This window comes from Lotus japonicus, chromosome 2 (genome assembly GCF_012489685.1).
Source record: "Lotus japonicus ecotype B-129 chromosome 2, LjGifu_v1.2".
Taxonomy (NCBI): Eukaryota; Viridiplantae; Streptophyta; class Magnoliopsida; order Fabales; family Fabaceae; genus Lotus; species Lotus japonicus.
This window is the reverse complement of record NC_080042.1, coordinates 64,614,910-64,631,379: the sequence shown is the minus strand read 5'-3', so window position 1 is coordinate 64,631,379 and position 16,470 is coordinate 64,614,910. Positions and strand designations below refer to the sequence as shown.

At 42.7% G+C, this 16,470-nt stretch overlaps 2 long non-coding RNA genes across 2 annotated transcripts; both read right to left on the bottom strand.

Annotated features, from left to right (window-relative positions):
* Positions 1–747: 747 nt before the first annotated feature.
* LOC130735555 (uncharacterized) lies at positions 748–2,904 on the bottom strand. Its single transcript, XR_009018497.1, has 2 exons — positions 2,314–2,904; positions 748–915 (listed from the first exon to the last, which is right to left on the bottom strand). It is a non-coding gene; the product is annotated as an uncharacterized LOC130735555 (long non-coding RNA).
* A 3,533-nt stretch (positions 2,905–6,437) lies between these two features.
* LOC130735554 (uncharacterized) lies at positions 6,438–8,596 on the bottom strand. Its single transcript, XR_009018496.1, has 2 exons — positions 8,003–8,596; positions 6,438–6,605 (listed from the first exon to the last, which is right to left on the bottom strand). It is a non-coding gene; the product is annotated as an uncharacterized LOC130735554 (long non-coding RNA).
* Positions 8,597–16,470: the final 7,874 nt, after the last annotated feature.

Below are 16,470 nucleotides of genomic sequence, written 5' to 3'. Positions count from 1 at the left end.
TTATACATGGTAGTTGCATGGAGTTAACCCTTTCTATTAGCTACTTGTTGTTTGGGCGCTTAACGCTATTAGGCGATGGAGAGCCTTCCGCTGAAGCTTAGCTGTTCGAGTTGGAGACCGTGATCGTGGGCGGTCGAGAAGAGGTGGATGAAGCAGTTGCTTCTCCCTTTTTGGTGGACTATGTCTGAGTTCTTTTTCCTTCTGAAAACTCTGTTGTTTAAACCTTATATTCGCCACTTGTCTAAGTGAGCGTACTTATTTTGGAAACTTGTTCATGATGATGTAAGACACTATTATTATTATGTCGGGAATGAGTTGTTAAATAAAGTCTATGTTATATATGCAATTATGTTCAGCTGTTTCGAAAAGGGAATATATATATATATATATATATATATTGTGTTTTCTTAGGATTACGAAATAGTCCTTAGATTTTGGTCAGGTAACTAATGTGACTCCTCAGTTGAGAAATTGGGGCGTTACAATTGTGGTATCAGAGCTTTGGTCTAGAAAACCAGAGCTTTTGGGTAGAGTGTCTGCTTAAGATGTTTGAACTCTGAGACCGAGTGATGAGGTGTCAATCGGAGGAAGAATGTAACGCCCCGATTTCTCGAGTGTTACTCAGTAACTAATTAACCCATTTTCGTAAAGAGTTTTCGTCGATTCACTTATTAATCTTCAATTAATGACAAACCTCTCATTTTACGAAAACTCTTGAAACATAACCTTTCCAAAAACACGCGGAAGTAACCAACATCGTAAAACTTTTTAAATAACCAACTGTAAAGAGTACGAATCAAAGGCCTGAATGAAAATAAAGATTACATCAAAACTTGTTCATTCGAATTTAAGCAATAAAATTGTTCGTAGCATCAACTCCCAAGAATGAGTCATCGCCATTATCTTCACGACCATCTACCCCCCCCAAATAAACACATAGCAAACAAGCAGGGTCAGGTCCAACAAAAAGAATGATAATGACAAAATCAACAACAACATATATAATATAAGTACATTATATGTCTTTTATGGGAAAGAGTCAGTTACTAACGGAATCTCACTTCACACAACCCACCAAAACTTCCATGGCCATCTTCGTGCTTCCGCAGAGGCACGGTTATCACGGTGACCGCAGTCAACCAAATCACGTGGAGCCGCAATGATCCACAAAAGTTCACGGTGACCGTAGTCAACCAAATCACGTGAAGCCACACCGGCCCACAAGGTTCACGGGAGACCGCAGTCAACCCAAATAACTCCCTCGCGTGCAAGGTACCATCGTTCTCATGGACCATAGTCTACCTGACCTATGTCCAAATTATTCACATTTACTTGCAAGCGAGTTTATTACACTTTTCTCTTTGTTAAGTCTCTAAAGTCAATCCTAGAGTCTTATCATACTCTTTATACAACAACCTTCACAACACAACATTCACAGGTTACAAGGGAATTACGGCTAGGTGAGCGACCCTTGAACCATTAACTGAGAAAATAAATATAATCCACGTAAAGGAACGCAAGAACATTCACTCATGCATAATATATCATCGCAACTTCAACATATTGACAACAGAAACAACTTTCACAAAAATAGAGCCACAGAATGCATCTTTCAACCAAAAATCACGTATGATACCTTTCTAGAAAGCTATTTTAAATATCTACAACTCTCTAGTTACACACTTGTTCATTTGAGTCCCAGAATTAGGTGATATTAGGCCTTAAAGCTAACTGTCCGGAACAGGAAAAACAACAGGTGTGACAGTTACTAAACACGACCCCCAGATCACATTACTAGACCAAAAATTATGATTTTTATATATCTGGAAAGATATTTCGAAAGTCTACAACTTTCATTTTAATCACTTTTTCATTTGATGACCTTAAACAGGTAAAAAGGGGCTCTGAAGTCCGCTGTCCAGTACAGGAAACTGGCAGCGAAACTCCCATGGCTCTATGGTTTTCAAAAATAATTTTCCTTCCTTCCCCTTTGATCATGGCAATCTTGGTACAGCCCCAACAACCCAAATATCCACTCAAAATTTCAGAACCAAACATTTAGCAAGGATCATGTTATAACAAGTGCAAAATAGCACAAAACTTAACAAATACCATGGCAACTCGCATAAAATCATAGATTCAGATCATAAACAACGTTTGAGGATCATATTCATGGCTTTTCAAGAGAAAAATTCCAGCAAGCAAGTATGTAAAGGAAATCATGCAAAAACAGTCCAAAACTCAAGTTGTTTCTCATGGCAATTCATGGCATATTCCCTAAAGAACCTACCCATTCCTAGAACCAGCCCTTACCTCGGGTTTTGAATGAATTTAGATGAAAAGAAGCAGGATTTTGATGGAGAGAAGTGAAGAATAGAAAGAGCTTCCTCTGCTGTCCAAAATTCTCCTTCCTCCACGTGCTTCCTCTCCTTCTCGCGTTTCCTCTCCTTCCTTGCGGTTTTTCTCTCTTTCTCGTGTCTCCTCCTCCTCCTTGGTGGGCGGTGGCTGCTGGTGGTGCAAGGGTGACGAGTGGAGGCCTCTTAGGAGCAAGGGGAAGGGTGCTGGTTTGCTTGTTTGGTTGGTGTTTACGTGAAATATTTTCTGGTGCTGTTTTGCATGTAAGAAAATAAGGATTTCACTCTAATCCTTGCCTATAGGTGGCGGCCAGGGCTTGTGTGGGCTAGGGTTCTGGTTTCAGATCTGATACAGCCCAAGAAAAGAGTATTAATGGCCCATTAAAGCTCATAATTCAGAGGAAAAACCAGCTGCAGCCCCCTTCCTTTTCCTTGGGCAGCCGGCGGCTCACCAAGCCTTAGGGTTTTCAAAACCCTTGCTTCTTTCCTTGGATCAGCCTTCCTTGGCCCATAATGCTCCATTCAGCCTAAGAACCTTCTGATTATGAGTTTAATCCACCACTTAACCCAAATTAAAAAGTTTTAAGCCCAAAACACAAACCCAACTTTTAATAAAAATTTCGTAGGTACTGTACAGCCCGACCTTTGCTCATTAAAACAGGGATATCTGGAGCTACAGATATCGGATTTACACGAAAACACATCGAGAATTTTCTTAACTTAAAGGGCTACAACTCTCATGAAGGAAGTTTTCCCAAATGAAGTCGTTAAGACCCTCTAAAAATTCGCACAAGTTGACAGTTCTAATCTGCCAGTTATCAAACATTAGCTAAAACTTCAATTTTATTCAAACTTCCATAAAATTGTTCCAAATTGAACTTAGGGCCTTACAATACCACCCCCCTTAAAAATAGTTTCGCCCTCGAAACTTAAGGGTTTACAAATAAATCGGGGTGTGACTTCCGCATCTTATCCTCTAACTCCCAGGTCGCGTCACCGGTCTCTTGGTTCCACACGATCTTCACTAAAGGTACCTCCTTGTTTCTTAAGCGCTTTACACTTCGATCGACGATCTTGATGGGTGGCACCTCCATTGTCAGATCATCTCTCAGCTGTATGTCGTCTGGCGTAATCACATGCGAATCATCTGCCATGTACTTCCGCAACTGCGACACATGAAGAACGTCATGGATGTTGGATAGAGACGGTGGTAGGGCGATCCTGTACGCCACCGGTCCAACTCGCTCCGTGATCTGGTACGGCCCAATAAACTTCGGAGTAAGCTTCTTGGACTTGATTTCCCTTCCGACACCTGTCATCGGGGTAACCCGCAAGAAGACATGGTCTCCGGCCTGAAATTCCAACTCCTTTCGTCGGTTGTCGGCGAAACTCTTTTGGCGACTCTACGCGGTTCTCATCTTTTCCTGAATTCTCCTGACTTCCTCGGTGGTCTGTTGCACCAATTCCGGGCCAATCACCAAATTTTCTCCATCTTGATGCCAGCATAAGGGCGTACGACACCTCCGACCGTACAAAGCTTCGTAAGGTGCCATGCCGATGCTCGCATGGAAACTATTGTTGTAAGTGAATTCGATCAATGGCAGCATCTCATCCCAACTGCCCTTGTGATCCAACACACAGGCCCGTAGCAAATCTTCCAGCGACTGGATTGTCCTCTCTGTCTGCCCATCGGTTTGGGGATGATAGGCAGAGCTCAACCTCAACTTAGTTCCGAGGGCCTGCTGCAAGGCTCCCCAAAAGTGAGAGGTAAACCTCGGATCTCTGTCTGACACGATGCTGGTCGGTACACCATGTAGACGCACAACCTCAGCCACATAAATCTCTGCCAATTTCTCCACCTTGTACTTCTGGTTGATCGGGATAAAATGAGCGGTCTTTGTCAAACGATCAACAACAACCCAAATTGCATCGAACTTCCTCCGAGTTAAAGGTAAAGCCGTCACGAAGTCCATAGAAATACTGTCCCACTTCCACTCTGGGACATCTAGTGGTTGCAGCTTCCCTGCGGGCTTCTGATGCTCTACCTTCGCCTTCTGAAATGTCAGGCAAGTAGAAACATACTCAGCAACCTGCTTCTTCATCCCAGGCCACCAGAAGTGAAGTTTCAAGTCCTGATACATCTTGTTCATTCCGGGATGGATACTCAGTCTACTCCTGTGTCCTTCATCCAGGATCAATCTTCTCATCTCTACATCGTCAGGCACACATATTCGTCCCTTGCATCGCAGAATATTGTCATTCCCAATAGAGAACTCTGGTGCCTTTCCCTGAGTCACACGGTCTCGCCACTCAGCTATCCCTTCATCAGTCTCTTGTCTAGACTTGATCTCTTCCAAAAGTCCACTTGACACCGTCACCATTCCGAAACTCAGTCTTCCTGGTGCGAGCTTAACGTCCAAGCTCAGATCTCGGAAAGCCTCCAACAGTTCTAACTCCTTGACCATCATTGAGGACACATGTATAGCCTTCCGGCTGAGAGCGTCGGCTACGACATTGCTTTTCCCCGGATGGTACTGTAGAGTGAACTCATAGTCCTGAAGGAATTCCATCCACCTCCGCTGCCTCATGTTCAGATCCTTCTGATCAAATAAGTACTTTAAACTCTTATGATCGTTGTAGATCGTGAACGTACTGCCATAGAGATAGTGTCTCCAAATCTTGAGAGCATAAACTATGGCAGCCAACTCCAAGTCATGTGTGGGGTAGTTCTTCTCATGAGTCTTCAACTCCCTTGAAGCATAAGCAATTGCTTTCTTATCTTGCATCATTACACAACCCAAACCATTGTGTGACGCATCACAGTACACGTCATAAGGTTCTCCTTCCTTAGGTAAAGCTAGTATGGGTGCGGTGGTCAGCCGCTTCTTCAACTCCTGGAGACTAGCCTCACACTTCTCCGTCCACGCAAACGGTTGATTCTTCTTTGTCAACTGGGTCAACGACGAAGTCAACTTTGCGTAATCTTTGACGAATCGTCTATAGTAGCCAGCAAGCCCAACAAAGCTTCTGATGTCGCTTGCCGTCTTAGGTTGCTCCCATGACAGAATCGTCTCGATCTTGCTAGGGTCCACTACCACACCCTGACTTGATATGACATGCCCCAAAAATTTCACCTCCTCCATCCAGAACTCACACTTTGAGCCGTTAGCATATAGCTGTTTCTCTCGCAACACGCCCAACACCTGGCGTAGATGCTCCTCATGTTCCTCTCTACTCTTCGAGTAGATTAGGATGTCATCGATGAATACCACCACGAACTTGTCCAGGAATGGTCTGAACACTCTGTTCATGTAGTCCATAAACATTGCGGGTGCATTAGTAACCCCAAACGGCATCACAAGATATTCATAATGCCCGTATCGAGTCCTGAATGCGGTCTTCTGGATGTAAGATTCCTTGACTCGGATCTGATGGTATCCTGACTTAAGATCTATCTTCGAGAAGATCACCGCTCCTCTAAGTTGATCCATTAAGTCGTCTATCCGAGGCATCAGATAACGATTCTTCACGATCACTTTGTTGAGTTGTCGGTAGTCCACACATAGTCTGGACCTTCCATCCTTCTGCTTCACCAACAGCACTGGTGCACACAAACGCACACAGGCGTACACCTTGGGGCGCAAAAGGGATTCCAAAGCCCACTCTTCCTTCGATTGACATTCCATCAATCGATCTCAGAGTTCAAACATCTTAATATAATCAAACACTTAGTCTCAAGTATCACGGCAATGATACTAACTAAAGACAATCTCACAGCCAAACAAACATCTTAGCAAACAAGTCTACCCAATCTCACCGTGAAGCCTTGAAAACACTTTTATCAAAAACAAAAACACAACGAGTTCGGAAACTCGTAAGCCCAAAACCCTTAGCGCTCTGGTTTCTCAACCGGAGCTCTGATACCACAATGTAACGCCCCGATTTCTCGAGTGTTACTCAGTAACTAATTAACCCATTTTCGTAAAGAGTTTTCGTCGATTCACTTATTAATCTTCAATTAATGACAAACCTCTCATTTTACGAAAACTCTTGAAACATAACCTTTCCAAAAACACGCGGAAGTAACCAACATCGTAAAACTTTTTAAATAACCAACTGTAAAGAGTACGAATCAAAGGCCTGAATGAAAATAAAGATTACATCAAAACTTGTTCATTCGAATTTAAGCAATAAAATTGTTCGTAGCATCAACTCCCAAGAATGAGTCATCGCCATTATCTTCACGACCATCTACCCCCCCCAAATAAACACATAGCAAACAAGCAGAGTCAGGTCCAACAAAAAGAATGATAATGACAAAATCAACAACAACATATATAATATAAGTACATTATATGTCTTTTATGGGAAAGAGTCAGTTACTAACGGAATCTCACTTCACACAACCCACCAAAACTTCCATGGCCATCTTCGTGCTTCCGCAGAGGCACGGTTATCACGGTGACCGCAGTCAACCAAATCACGTGGAGCCGCAATGATCCACAAAAGTTCACGGTGACCGTAGTCAACCAAATCACGTGAAGCCACACCGGCCCACAAGGTTCACGGGAGACCGCAGTCAACCCAAATAACTCCCTCGCGTGCAAGGTACCATCGTTCTCATGGACCATAGTCTACCTGACCTATGTCCAAATTATTCACATTTACTTGCAAGCGAGTTTATTACACTTTTCTCTTTGTTAAGTCTCTAAAGTCAATCCTAGAGTCTTATCATACTCTTTATACAACAACCTTCACAACACAACATTCACAGGTTACAAGGGAATTACGGCTAGGTGAGCGACCCTTGAACCATTAACTGAGAAAATAAATATAATCCACGTAAAGGAACGCAAGAACATTCACTCATGCATAATATATCATCGCAACTTCAACATATTGACAACAGAAACAACTTTCACAAAAATAGAGCCACAGAATGCATCTTTCAACCAAAAATCACGTATGATACCTTTCTAGAAAGCTATTTTAAATATCTAAGACTCTCTAGTTACACACTTGTTCATTTGAGTCCCAGAATTAGGTGATATTAGGCCTTAAAGCTAACTGTCCGGAAAGGAAAAACAACAGGTGTGACAGTTACTAAACACGACCCCCAGATCACATTACTAAACCAAAAATTATGATTTTTATATATCTGGAAAGATATTTCGAAAGTCTACAACTTTCATTTTAATCACTCTTTCATTTGATGACCTTAAACAGGTAAAAAGGGGCTCTGAAGTCCGCTGTCCAGTACAGGAAACTGGCAGCGAAACTCCCATGGCTCTATGGTTTTCAAAAATAATTTTCCTTCCTTCCCCTTTGATCATGGCAATCTTGGTACAGCCCCAACAACCCAAATATCCACTCAAAATTTCAGAACCAAACATTTAGCAAGGATCATGTTATAACAAGTGCAAAATAGCACAAAACTTAACAAATACCATGGCAACTCGCATAAAATCATAGATTCAGATCATAAACAACGTTTGAGGATCATATTCATGGCTTTTCAAGAGAAAAATTCCAGCAAGCAAGCATGTACAGGAAATCATGCAAAAACAGTCCAAAACTCAAGTTGTTTCTCATGGCAATTCATGGCATATTCCCTAAAGAACCTACCCATTCCTAGAACCAGCCCTTACCTCGGGTTTTGAATGAATTTAGATGAAAAGAAGCAGGATTTTGATGGAGAGAAGTGAAGAATAGAAAGAGCTTCCTCTGCTGTCCAAAATTCTCCTTCCTTCACGTGCTTCCTCTCCTTCTCGCGTTTCCTCTCCTTCCTTGCGGTTTTTCTCTCTTTCTCGTGTCTCCTCCTCCTCCTTGGTGGGCGGTGGCTGCTGGTGGTGCAAGGGTGACGAGTGGAGGCCTCTTAGGAGCAAGGGGAAGGGTGCTGGTTTGCTTGTTTGGTTGGTGTTTACGTGAAATATTTTCTGGTGCTGTTTTGCATGTAAGAAAATAAGGATTTCACTCTAATCCTTGCCTATAGGTGGCGGCCAGGGCTTGTGTGGGCTAGGGTTCTGGTTTCAGATCTGATACAGCCCAAGAAAAGAGTATTAATGGCCCATTAAAGCTCATAATTCAGAGGAAAAACCAGCTGCAGCCCCCTTCCTTTTCCTTGGGCAGCCGGCGGCTCACCAAGCCTTAGGGTTTTCAAAACCCTTGCTTCTTTCCTTGGATCAGCCTTCCTTGGCCCATAATGCTCCATTCAGCCTAAGAACCTTCTGATTATGAGTTTAATCCACCACTTAACCCAAATTAAAAAGGTTTAAGCCCAAAACACAAACCCAACTTTTAATAAAAATTTCGTAGGTACTGTACAGCCCGACCTTTGCTCATTAAAACATGGATATCTGGAGCTACAGATATCGGATTTACACGAAACCACATCGAGAATTTTCTTAACTTAAAGGGCTACAACTCTCATGAAGGAAGTTTTCCCAAATGAAGTCGTTAAAACCCTCTAACAATTCGCACAAGTTGACAGTTCTAATCTGCCAGTTATCAAACATTAGCTAAAACTTCAATTTTATTCAAACTTCCATAAAATTGTTCCAAATTGAACTTAGGGCCATACAAAGAGTGTGCTTGATTATTGTTTATATAAATTATTCTTGAAGGTTGTTTGTAGGTGAATAACCTTATGCTAGTTATCGTTAATTATACATTTGATATAAGTATATACATAGTTAGTTATTATAGAGCCTCGTGTTGTTCTGGCCTGAGTATCTGTTGTGGTCTTTGACTGTTCATGAAAACAGAAACAGGAGGTTTCCACAACTGGACAAGACTCAAGATTCAGACAACATGGATCCGATGGAGCAAGCTATTGCTAATCTAACTGCCCTTATGGCACAACAAGTTACTAACACTGCGGCACGGGAGGAAGCTGAAGCTCAACGTGCTGCTACTGCGGTTTTGGTGGCTGCCCAAAACCAAGCTGAAGAGAATGCTCGCCGTGTTCAGCGTGAGGAACGTGAACTAGCTGCTGCTCAGACCAGGGGTCTGAATGATTTCAAGCGTCAGGATCCACCGAAGTACGCTGGGGGCTTCGACCCGGAAGAGGCAGACTTATGGCTCCAAGAGTTGGAGAAGATCTTTACCTTCTTGCGTACAACTTCAGAGATGAAAGTTGATTATGCAACCTACCTGCTAACGGGTGAAGCTGAGTATTGGTGGCGTGGGGCTAGGGCTATGATGGAGGCTGACCATCAAGCTATCACTTGGGAGTGCTTCCGGGGAGCTTTCCTGGACAAGTACTTTCCTAATAGTGCTAGAGCCACTAAGGAAGCACAATTTCTGAGACTCCGTCAAGGAGGCATGACCGTAGCTGAGTATGCTTCTAAGTTGGAGTCGTTGGCGAAACATTTCCGCTACTTTAGAGGACAGATAGATGAAGGCTATATGTGCGAGCGCTTCATTGATGGGCTGAGCTATGAGCTTCAGAGGGCGGTGCAACCACTAGGACTGAATCGCTACCAAGTGCTGGTGGAGAAGACCAAGGGGATTGAGGCCATTGATAATGCAAGGGGCAAATTCCAAGGTCTGAACAAGCCTTACCAAGGAAGTGGAGGTCCGGCTAGGACTAACCAAGGAAGAGGTGACAAGGGTAGGCATTTCCAGAAGAAGTCGTATGTTCGTCCTCAGGGTGAGGGGACAACTTCTGGTTCCTTTTATCCTACGGGTGAGAATGCTATTGCACCAAGACCTCTGGCAGTGAGTTTAGAGGATGTGACTTGCTTCAAGTGCAACAAAGCGGGGCATTTTGCAAATCGTTGTCCTGAGAGCACGAGGATCTGTTGGAACTGCAAGAAGCCTGGTCACACTGCTGTAGAGTGTAGGGCTCCTAAGGTTGAGGTTGCTGCGAATGTTGCTGGGACAAGGAGGCCTACTGCTGGTGGAAGGGTCTACTCAATCAGTGGAACTGAAGCTGAGGAACAAGCAGGTTCCTCTGGTAAAAGTGATTTGGAACCAAGTCACGGGCGATGCTACTTGGGAACTAGAAGAGAAGATGAAGGAACAGTATCCGGAACTCTTCACTGAGCCTTAAGTTTCGAGGACGAAACTTTCTTTTTGGGGGGTAGTATTGTAAGACCCAAGTTTTTAGCTTAGAATAAATTAGTGAAATTTCTTATTCACGAATAATTTCGATGTAACGTGAAGTAAGGAAGCTGGATAAACGTTTATTAAATGGAATAAATGTAAGGATAAGATATTTCACGAGAAGGTTAAGGACAAGATTTGAATCGACGGAACTTATGACGCAAGCAGTATTCGCTTAAACCTAGGACAAGAACCTTAGGAAAAGATTAATTCCAAAGATCTTCCACCCTTGGAACACTATAGGAATAAATTCCAAAGATCTTCCACCCTTGGAACACTATAGGAATAAATTCCAAAAATCTTCAGAGAAATGTTAGAACTTCTCTTAATCCTTATATAACAAGCGTTTCAAGGTGAAACCCTAGGATCTACGAACGTCCGATTCCAATCATCGGAAGTTTGCCGAAACTAAAACCCTGATAGTTCAAAACCCTAGAATCAACCGACAATGAGGACTTTTTCTATTCGGAGCTTCAAATGAAGATTCCACATGCGAACACCCATTTCTCTTGATGTTTTCAATCTTTCTTCAGAAGGAAGTTTTCTCTTCCGACATCCACTGCAAAAAGTAACTTATCGGGTAAAATAGTTTTACGCCGACTTTGCGTTAGTCACCTAAAATACAAGGAAACCTCTGTTGAGTTTTGGAATTCTGTCGCCAAAACCTATCTTAGAATTCACGGAGAATGAAGCCGGAAAAATCGTAATCACTCTTATATTTTTATCTTAACTCTATGAGTTAAATCCTCCGATATCTAGACAAATCTGTACCGGTTTACAAAATATCTATTCATCCTTATCCAATCTCTGATAAATATCTATTCATCCTTATCCAATCTCTGATAAATATCCATTCATCCTTATCCGATCTTTGATAAATATCTTCCATTTCATTCCCTATATATATGTGTAGCTTGAAGAATGAAAAACCAAAAATCTCACCCAAACCCGCGGCCAAGAGGAGAAGGAGGAGAAGAGTTTTTGCCGATTCTTGCTTGATCATTCCACAGTTCGTTGCTACGCGTAGGTCTCAAGGTACTGATGCTTTTCCTTACTTCTGATCATTAATTTTGTGGCTTTTCTCTATGCTTTTCTGTGCTCTAAGTTTTGAGCTTTTTGCAAAACTATCCAAATAACTTCATCTTTCTATCTAAACTTATTCCCTGCGTGCCCCTGAGCATGTTTAGCGGATTTCATTTCGCCGATTCTCGCCGAATTGCCGCCGAATTTCAATTCTGCTCATAATACCCATTTTTGGCTAAAGTTCCAACCTTTGGGCTTAAAACCCTCGACTGAGCTTAGCGTTAGTAGGATTAGTCGTCATAATCGTCGTTGGTATCGACCCCATCTAATTTGTTTTTCGAAATTCTGATTTTGAGTTTCCGAGCTAAAAATATTGACCAAAATACCCCTGCGACAATTTTCGATTCAATAATTTTTCTGAGAGTTTCCCTGGCCTAGATATCGCCTAAGAATACCTAGGAATTGATTTAAATCGAAGAAAAAGTTCGGAAACCCTATTTTACATAGTGGCCGAAACCTATTGCTTAGGGTATCGTGTCCACAAATAATTTTTGGGTCTCTATGACCTGAGCCATTGCGTAGCTCTTTTGATTGTCGAAATTTTGGCGCTGGTTTCGTGTCATTCCGAGTTCTGTAGCTCGAGTTATGCTCGTTTTAGCGAACGAAGTTCTGTTGTCAATTCGTGCCTTAAGAGGAACTCTGAAGCTTTAAAAGCTTTCTTTCCGGTTTCGATTAGCGTTATTAGATAGTGTTACTTCTAGTAGGGCTTGTGTTGATGATTGTGTTTCCTTGTTCTAGGTTCACAACTGAAGGTATGAAAAACGGTAGAAAGGGGGGGGGGGGGGTTTGAATAACGTTTTCAGTATAAAGCTTCCACCTTAAAGATTTTGACAAATCTTTCAAGAACTTTAAGTGCTAAAGATAAGAGATAGAAAAGCACACAAGGATTTTATCCTGGTTCACTTGATAAATCACACAAGCTACTCCAGTCCACCCGTTAAGGTGATTTCTTCCTTCTTAGAATGAAGGCAATCCACTAATCAGGTAAGAGTTACAACTGCACTTGAAACCTACAAGTGACTAACAATTACACTGACTTAGCTCACACTAAGATTCACTCTCTTAGTCTTCTCTAGGATCCGATCAGCCTTGATCTCCTAAAGGAACTAAACAAACTGTTTATCAAAGAATTGTTTACAAGAGATTTGCTTCTAAAAAGCTAATAGTAAACTCAATGAATTTCAGATGAAAGAAAGATTAGAAGAATTTAAATTTGTCTTGCGCGTATGTGAATGCTTCTAGCCGCTTCTTTCAGTCTTCAGCCTCTTTATATACTCCAAGGATTAGGGTTGAGCGTTGCATGGGAAATGCTACCGTTGGAGGGCAGTTCTGGAAAATCCAGCTTCTGCTGTGTCTGAGACTGTTAGGTAGGTCGTCAGGAAGGTACAATTGCTTTTGTACTTGGATAGCGACTTGACCTTTAAACCTAGGAGACTTCTGATCAGGGGAATGCTTCATATTGGAACTTGTGAAGCCGGTTGATCAGAGTCAGAGGGAAAGCCCAGATCCTCTGACCATTGTTTCTTCTGATTCTGAACTCAGAGGGAAGAACATGGTCTTCAGAGTATCTTGCTTCTAGACAACAGAATTTCACTAATCAGCTTCTAGATCTTCAGAGTCTTCTACACCATCAGAATATCTGAGCCTTCAGTGTTTCTTGGTTATCAGACTTTCTGGATCTTCAGAACTTCTAGTGATTGAGTCCACATCAGAGTTTGTATAACTTCAGAACTTCTGAAGCTTTTCCACTGTTCATACTGAACATGGTGAATGCGAAAGCGTTGCTTGGGTCGCTCTTTATACACAGTGCTTCTGATTTGTGTGAGATTGAGTTGAAGTCAGAGCCTGTAAATAGCACACTCAGAAAAACACGTTAGAGTACCACAATTGTTCATATCAAAAGGTTAACTTGTAATCATCAAAACATAGAGTTGTACTACTAGATCAAAACTTGATCTTACAATCTCCCCCTTTTTTATGATGACAAAACTAAGATTTTTGATGAACAATTCTTAAACATTAAACTGAATTCACTCAGAGTTTAGAGATATAGAATAAGACTTATCCTGATGTGAATAGTTTATCTTGCTCATTCTGAATTCAAGTCACTGCTTGATTCTGAGCTTAGCTCCCCCTGAATCTAATACTTGATGAAAACTGTAACACCCCGATTTCGGTGGCGTCACTTTAGTAACCAAAAGAAAATACTTTAAGCGGAAAAACGTGAATTATTTTTTTTTCGACAATATAACTAAAGACAGAAAGCAATAAAACTCCCCAACAAAAGATAAAAGGAACTACTATACAACTATATATACATGCCTCGTGTCGGGTGACAGAAAAGAGTAACGCCCGAAGGCAATATGTACAGTCCAAAATAAAGATGCTGTGTCCGCAACACTAACCTACAAAAACTGAGAGCAAGTTGGCCCAGCGGCCTAAGAAAAGACCCTCCTAAATCCAACCAGCTCTCTGCGATCTCCATAGGAAACCACACAAAAGCTACCGGTAGGAAAACTACCCGGTCCCCAAAAACGGAAGCATGACGGTCAGAGCATCGACACAACTCCTACACTATCCCTACCCGAGGAGCCCACACTAGCACTCGATCCTACATGCTAGCGCGGTCGTCATCCGAATCTGCATCCAGGACGACTAGGTCGGCGTACTCAACACTGCCCTCTCTGTCCACCCTAATGCGCTCCCGCACTGGTCTCTCGGGCTCAGGGCCCGGAACGAGATCCGCGACGACAGCAGCAGCAGTAGACGGACTAGACTCCGTCGAAGCCCCACCTACTGGCAACTCCTCAGAAGGATCCTCATCATCTGAAGGAGATGGTGGCGGCGGAGGTACTCCCAAGCCGGGTCCACAGTGTACTCCTGGAGGCAGGTTGAAGCTCACTATGTGCCTCCTCATCACTCCCTCCGTCAAGCGTCCGAATCGATCGACACGGTCCTCCATGATCCGACCGGTGTAGGTCGCACGGTGGCCCTCGGGATCGACCACCCATGCACCTGGGTCGTCTTGGTCAAGCATCTCGTACCTGGTCCCCCCTGACGGGCAGACCATGGTAAACCAATCCCCCATACTCATCTGACAAATGGCGTAGTCCGCCCAAACACACACAGCAGACGCGAGGGTCAACTCCAAAGAATTATATAATTAATAAAGCCAGATATAATTATAGAATAATATATACTCGCCTCTCAGGCTTATAAGTTTTGGAGTAGCTTCCTAGGGTTGCATGTATCACAATAAATATAAAGAGCCACAAAAACAAGTAGCATGCCTCAAAAAAAATAGGATAAACAGTTACCAATCACACTCAGCAACTAAGTTAGCATGTATGTTGCATGAAATGCAATGCTGGTAACAAAATGCATTCCGGAAGAAGGATGGACATCAACGAGACGGCCCTAACACCAGCCACGGTGGGTACCTTCCTGCTCGCGTGTCTCTTACACCACACAAAAGTAGTCAGATCAGCAGTGAACCCGTAGGTCTGCCATTCCGTCTGCTACTGAGGACCACCGTAGTGTCCTAAATATGGAAATCCGGGTCTTATGACCATTTTGGAATCCACCGAGGTCCGGTATCACGCCGTGTATTAACCTCAAAATGAGTGCATGAATGCAAGTGATTAGCCAAACAACGTCTCCGACCTCACCCGACACGTCGCCACGTGTTCTAGATAACTTAAAGTCTCTAAAAATATACCCTAAGGTAAATGTCGATTCTGCGACAAAATACAATTAATCATAAACAAAAGAGTGCAGCCACTCACGACAACTCTTCGAGTCATCAATGCTCTCACGAAGTCTCACGCTTCTGTGGAGTCTCACGCATTCACAAAGTCTCACGCTTCAGTGAAGTTTTATGCTTTCACAAGGTCTCACGCCTCAGTGAATTTACACACTTGCACGAAGTCTCACGCTTCAATGAAGTTTCATGCTGTTCACGAGGTCTCACGCCTCAGTGAAGATCCATGCTTTCCACAAGGTCTCACGCCTCAGTGGAGTATCACGCATTCACAAGGTCTCACACCTCCGTGAAGCTTCTCGGCTCATCCCTTGGATGGCTAAACAATTGCTCCCAGAGCGAATGAGTATTAACATACCCAAAACTCGAAATCTTCCCAACACTTGGATCCGACGACACTTCTCATTTTCCAAAACTAAACTTCAATCCAAAGCTTGCATCCGTGATTGTTATCTTTATTTAAAGGTTTAGAGGTTGTTTAATATCTTATGAATTTCTTTATAAAAATAGCTCTTTTTTGTCTTATCGTATTCCCTATAAGTTCAAAGTTCCCATAAACCCAAGTAATTCCCTGAGAAGGTCTCGATCCATTGGAGCATGACAAGGTCCGAACTCCGTTCGTCCTTTTTAAAACTCTCTCAAAATCTCATAAAAATTCGGCATGACCTGCCCGCAATCCTCACTTTTCAGAATCTCAGGTACAAGTGTAATAGCATCATTGAAACAGCTCAACCAAAAGACATAAACAGCATATTCCAACACATCCTAAGTTAACCGTGTAGCACATAGCATGTGAATCATTTAGCACACAATATCATGGCATCAAGTACTCAACAAGTTCGGCCGAAGCCTCAGAAATCATTTCAGACATTTAGCAATTAGGTGCATAACACATAAATCAAGTCGAATTTCATCGACACCTAAAGCATTATCTAGTAATTCAGAGAGTAGCCCTCACCGGTGGGTCTTCCAGCTTCCTCCTCCAAATGTTCTTCAAGCTCTTCTCCTTGGTTTCTTGGAATCTCCTCAAACGAACCTTAAGCAAAAATCACAGAAATCAACACCAAGAGTCAGAAACTCAGCAATCAAAGAGTCCTAGGGTTACACAGTACACTACTACCTCCGTGGTACGACAATCTAACGCGTTAAGACAAGTTTTCGAAAAAT